The sequence below is a fragment of the Pan paniscus genome, chromosome 17 (assembly GCF_029289425.2).
Source record: "Pan paniscus chromosome 17, NHGRI_mPanPan1-v2.0_pri, whole genome shotgun sequence".
NCBI classification, from domain to species: Eukaryota; Metazoa; Chordata; class Mammalia; order Primates; family Hominidae; genus Pan; species Pan paniscus.
This window is the reverse complement of record NC_073266.2, coordinates 38,629,466-38,635,712: the sequence shown is the minus strand read 5'-3', so window position 1 is coordinate 38,635,712 and position 6,247 is coordinate 38,629,466.

The following is a 6,247-nucleotide window of genomic DNA, read 5'->3' as shown; positions in this document are numbered from 1 at the left end:
TAGAAAAAAAAAGCAAATTAAATCCAAAGTAAGCAGAAAAAAGGAGATAATTTTAAAAAGTAGAAATCACTAAAATTGAAAACAGGAAATCAATAGAGAAAATCAACAAAACAGAAGCTGATTCTTTCAAAAGATCAATAAAATCAATAAGCCTCTAGCCAGACTAAGAAAATAAAGAAAGAGGACACAAATTACTAATATCAGAAATGAAAGGGGGGATATCACTACAGATCCCATGGACATTAAAAGGATAATCTAGTAATACTATGAACAACGCTATGACTTCAAATTTGATAACGTGGATGAAACAGACCAGTTCCTTGAGAAACACAATCAGCCAAAGCTCACCCAAAGATACATAATCTGAATTCTTTAATATATCTATTAAGAAACTGAATCACTAATTAAAAACATTCCAGGCCGGGCGTGGTGGCTCATGCCTATAATTCCTGCATTTCAGGAGGCTGAGGCGGATGGATCACCCGAGGTCAGGAGTTCGAGACCAGCCTGGCCAACATGATGAAACCCCGTCTCTACTAAAAATATGAAAAATTAGCTGGGCATGGTGGTACATGCCTGTAATCCCAGCTACTCAGGAGGTAGAGGCAGGAGAATCGCTTGAACCCAGGAGGTGGAGGTTGCAGTGAGCCAAGATCACACCACTGCATTCCAGCCTGGGCAACAAGAGCAAAACGCTGTCTAAAAAAAAAAAAACAAAAAAAAAATTCCAAAATAGAAAGCACCAGGCCAAGATGGGTTCATTGATGAATTCTACCAAACATTCAGGAAAGAAATTATACCAATTCTCTACAACCTCTTTCAGAAGATAGAAGCAGAGGGAACACTTCCTAAGTCATTCTATGAGGCCAGCATCACCTTAAAACAAAACCAGACAAATACATTACCAGAAAAGAAAACTACAAACCAATGTCTCTCATAAACATAGATACAAAAATCCTCAAAAATATTAACAAATTGAATCAACAATGTGTAAAAAGGAATTATATTACCACACCAAGTAGGATTTATTCCAGGTATGTAAGACTGGTCCAACATTCAAAAATCAAATAATGTAATCGATTACATCAACAGCCAAAAGAAGAAAACTCACATGATCATATCAATAGACGCAGAAAAAAATAGTTGATAAAAATCTAACTTCCATTCATGATAAAAAGTCTCAGCAAACCAGGAATAGAGGGGAATGTCTTCAACTTGGTAAATACTATCTACAAATTAGCTGAGCACGGTGGCTCAGGCCTGTAATCTGAGCACTTTGGGAGGTCAAGGCGGTAGGACTGCTTAGGCCCAGGAGTTCGAGACAAGCCTGGGCAACATGGCGAAACCCCATCTCTACAAAAAATACAAAAATGAGCCTGGCGTGGTGGCATGCACCTGTAGTCCCAGCTACTCGACAGGCTGAGGTGGGAGGATCACTTGAGCACGGGAGGTCAAGGCTGCTGCGAGCTGAGATTGCACCACTGCACTCCAGCCCAGGTGACAGAGTGAGACCCTGTCTCAAAACAACAAACAAACAAAATAGAATATCTACAAAAACCTACAACTAACGTCAGACTTAATGGTGAGAAACTTGAAGCATTCCCACTAAGATTAGGAACAGAGCAAGATGTCCATCTCACCACTCTGTTTCAACATTGTATTGCAAGTCCTAGCTAATACAATAAGCCAAGAAAAGGAAATAAAAAGCATACTAATTGGGAAGAAAGGAATAAAACTCTCCTTGCTAGCAGATGCAATGATGGTATATGTATAAAGTCCAAAAGAATCAACAACAAAAAACTTGGAACTAATAAGCAACTATAGCAAGGGTGCAAAATTCAAGGTTAATATACAAGAGTCAATCATTTTCCCATATACCAGAAATGAACAAGTAGAATTTGAAATTTAAAACACAGTATCAGGTGGCTCATGCCTGTAATCCCAGCACTTTGGGAGGCCAAGGTGGGCAGACTGCTTGAGCTCAGGAGTTCGAGACCAGCCTGGGTAACAGGCCGAAACCCTGTCTCGTGGTGCTGCACGTGGTGGCACATGCCTATAATCCCAGCTACTCTGGAGGCTGAGGTGGGAGAATTGCTTAAACCCGGGAGGCGGAGGTTGCAGTGAGCCAAGATTGCACCACTGCACTCCATCCAGCCTGGGTGACAGAGTGAGACTCTGTCTCAAAACAAAACAAAACAAAACAAAACAAAAAAAACAAAAAAAGAACAAACAAAAAATAAACACAGTATCATTTACATTAGCACCCCCCAAAATGAAATAATTAATTTTAAATCTAACAGAATATGTACAAGGTCTATATTAGGAAAACTGCAGAACTCTAATGAAATAAATTAAAGAACTAAATGAATACAGAGATTATTTCATGTTCATGGATAGGAAGACTCAGTATTGTCAAGCTATTAAGTTCTTCCCAACTTGATCTATAGATTCATTGCAAGTCCAGTAAAAATCCCAGAAAATTATTTTGTGGATTTTGACAAACTGATTTGAAAGTTGATATGGGAGCCAGGCACAGTGGCTCATGCCTGTAATCCCAGCATTTTGGGAGGCTGAGGAGGGTGGATCACTTGAGGTCAGGAGTTCAAGACCAGCCTGGCCAACATAGGGAAACCCCGTCTCTACTAAAAATACAAAAATTAGCCAGGTGTGGAAGCGCATGCTGGTAATCCCAGCTATTTGGGAGGCTGAAGCAGGAGAACTGCCCGAACCTGGGAGGCGGAGGCTGCAGTGAGCCGAGATAGCACCACTGCACTCCAGCCGAGGGAGTAGAGCGAGACTTCATCTCAAAAAAAAAAAAAAGTTGATATGGAGAGCCAAAAGCCAAAAGACCCAGAATAGGCAACACAATATTGAAGGAAAAGAACAAATTGGAGAAATGACACTATGTGACTTCAAGACTTACTACAAAACTGCAGTAATCAAGCCAGCATGATATTGATGAAAGAATAGACAAACAGATCAATGGAACAGAACAGAGAGCCCAGAAAGAGACCCACATGAATACAGTCAACTGTTCTTTGACAAAGAAGCAAAGGCAATACAATAGAGATAGACTTTCCAACAGATGGTACTAGAACCGAACATCTACATTCAGAAACTTGAATCTAGACACAGATCTTAACACCCTCCACAAGAATTAACTCAAAATGGATCACAGACTTGAAAAACACAAGACCATAAAACTCTTAGAAGATAACATAGGAGAAAATTTAGGTGACCTCGGGTTTCATGATAAATTTTTGATGCAACCAAAGTTGTGATTCATGAAAGAAAGAATTGATAAGCTGGACTTCATTAAAATTAAAATTTTTTGCTCTGTGAAAGACACTGTTACAGGAACGGGAAGACAGGCCATAGACTGGGAGAAAATATTTTCAAAAAATATACCTGGTAGAGGATTGTTATCCAAAATATACAAAGAACTCTTAAAACTCAACAATAAGAAAACAAATTACCTGATTAAAAAATAGCTCAAAATCTTAAGTCACCAGAGCAAAGAAGATATACAAATAACAAATAAGTACCGTACACAAATGTTCATAGTCGCCTTCTTCCTTCTTCTTTCTTCTTTCTTCCTCTTCCTCCTCTTCCTCTTCTCTCCTTCCTTCATTCCTTCCTTCCTTCCTTCTCCTCCTCCTCTTCCTTCTTCTCCTTCTTTTCTCTTTTTTTTTTTTTTAGACAGGGTCTTGCTGTGGCCCCAGGCTGGAATGCAGTGGTACAATTACGGCTTACTGTAGCCTCAACTTTCTGGGCTCAAGTAATCCTCCCACTTCAGCCTCTTGAGTAGCCGGGAAAACAGGCACACGCCAGCATGCTCAGCTAACTTTTGTTTTGTTTTTTGTTTTGTTTTGTTTTTGTTTTTTTTTTTGTAGAGGTAGGTTTTGCCATGTTGCCCAAGCTGGTCTCAAAGTCCTGGGCTCAAAAAATCTGCTCACCTTGGACTCTCAAAGTGTTGGGATTACAGGTGTGAGCCACTGTGCCCGGCCAGTAGCTTTATTTTTAATTGCCAAAACTTGGACACAAGCAAGATGTCCTTCAGTAGGTGAATGGATAAATAAACTGTGGTATATCCAGACAATGTATTATTACTCAGTGATGAAAAGAAATGAGCTATCAAGCTATAAAAAGATATAGAGTAAATGTAAATGCATTTTACTAAGTGAAAGAAGAAGCCAATCTGAAAGAGCTGCATGTTATAAGATTCCAACTATATCACATTCCGGAAAAGTCAAAACTATGGAGACAGAGTAAAGATCAGTGGTTGCCAAGGGTTGAGGGGAGGGAGGGAAGAATAAACAGCACAGAGGAGTCTTAGGGCAGTGAAGCTACTCTGTATGCTACTATAATCATGGCTACATGTCATTACACATTTGTCTAAACCTAGAGAATGTACTCGAAGAGTGAATCTTAATGTAAACTGTGGACTTCTGGATGATAATGATGTATCAATGTGGGTTCATCAGTTATAACAAATGTACCACTCTGGTGGGGGATGTTAAAAATGGGCAAGACTATACACATGTGGGATAGGGGGTGTGTGGGAAATCTCTGTACTTTCCTCTCAATTTTGCTGTGAACCTAAAACTGCTCTAAAAAATAAGGTTTTGTTTGTTGTTGTTGTTTTACCAAATAAAGTAGGCAGATTTTAAAAAAAGGTCTTTTTTTAAAAAGAAAAAAATTATTGGACTATGAAACTCATATAATTGGCTTCCTATTCCCAACAGCCAAGGCCACACTTGGAAAGATCACCTTGTTCTCAGAGGCACACTAGAGTTTGGAGGTTAAAGACATTTAGAAGGATAAGGCCAGGGCCAGGGCCAGGCCAGATGTGTGTTCCCTTCTATGTTGCAATTTGCTCCTCAGATTTCTGACTAAACTAAAACTAAAGGCATAGTGGTAGATAAATGGTTTATTTTATACCATAAACTGAAGCATGGTCACTAAGAGAAATTTAACTCCAAATTCAACATTTAGTTGTGTGCAAAAATAAAATAATATAGTTGTAGGAGACTAGAACATTTCAAAGTCAATTTATGAATGAAAATGACAAATTCCACTCATTCATTTATTTTTGCATCCTATTGAAACTCTATTAACATAATAATAAAGGGATTTTTTTTTTTGAGACGGAGTCTTGCTCTGTCACTCAGGCTGGAGTGCAGTGGCGCGACCTCAGCTCACTGAAACCTCCGCCTCCTGGGTTCAAGCAATTCTCTTGCCTCAGCCTCCCAAGTAGCTGGGACTACAGTCATGCACCACCACAGCCAGCTAATTTTTTTGTATTTTTAGTAGAGACGGGGTTTCACCATGTTGCCCAGGATGGTCTTGATCTCCTGACCTCGTGATCTGCCCACCTCACCCTCCCACAGTGCTGGGATTACAGGCCTGAGCCACCAAGCCCAGCTGGGATTTTTTTAAAAGACAGAAATCCATAGGGATATAAAGGACCAGAAAGGAGACAACAGGAACAAAACTTTGGAAGCTGGAAAGAGATGGATATATGACAACGGATCTAGCAGATTTGAGAAAGCTAATGTCTAAACTGGCAAACAGGAAAGCATGGAAGCAAACACATATACAAGGATTTTTCAGAGACTTAGGAATTGGTGGCATCAGCTATAGTTGGAAGTTGGGGCTCAAAATAGAAGGCTAAGTTGAAACTCTATGAAGTAGTTACATTCCCAGATCTCCTCTTCAATTCCACAAAGCTGGATGACTGTCTTTTACCTCGCAAAATAATGGAGGTTTATTCTTTAAAGGTGACACAGAGGTTCCTGGCCTGTGAGCACAACAGGCACACCTGTAGTTGGGGGTATTAGTCTAAAGCAGAAGTATTAAGTGAATATTTGTAAATTTTGTGCTGAATCCTATAAGCCCTCTTCCCCTTTTAAGCTCACAGGGCACTACATCTAGATATTAACCTCCAGGAAGGTGACTGGAAGATCTTCTCTGAGGAAAATTAACCCTCCAAGGGGAAACACCTAAAGGTACACATAAAGCGATTCCCCAAATAACTGATCCAGCCAGATCATCCTCTGTTAAAGCCCTACCCATGTGCTCAAAGATTTCTGTCGGCTTCTTAGTGTCCCTCTTTTGAATGTGAACTTATAACCAAGGACCACCGAATACTGGAGAAAAGTCTCTGGTAAAAAAGGTAAAAACCAAAACAAAGTGGAAAAAGAAATATGGAGAGAACAGAGCTATTCATAGTGTTATTAGTCTGTTT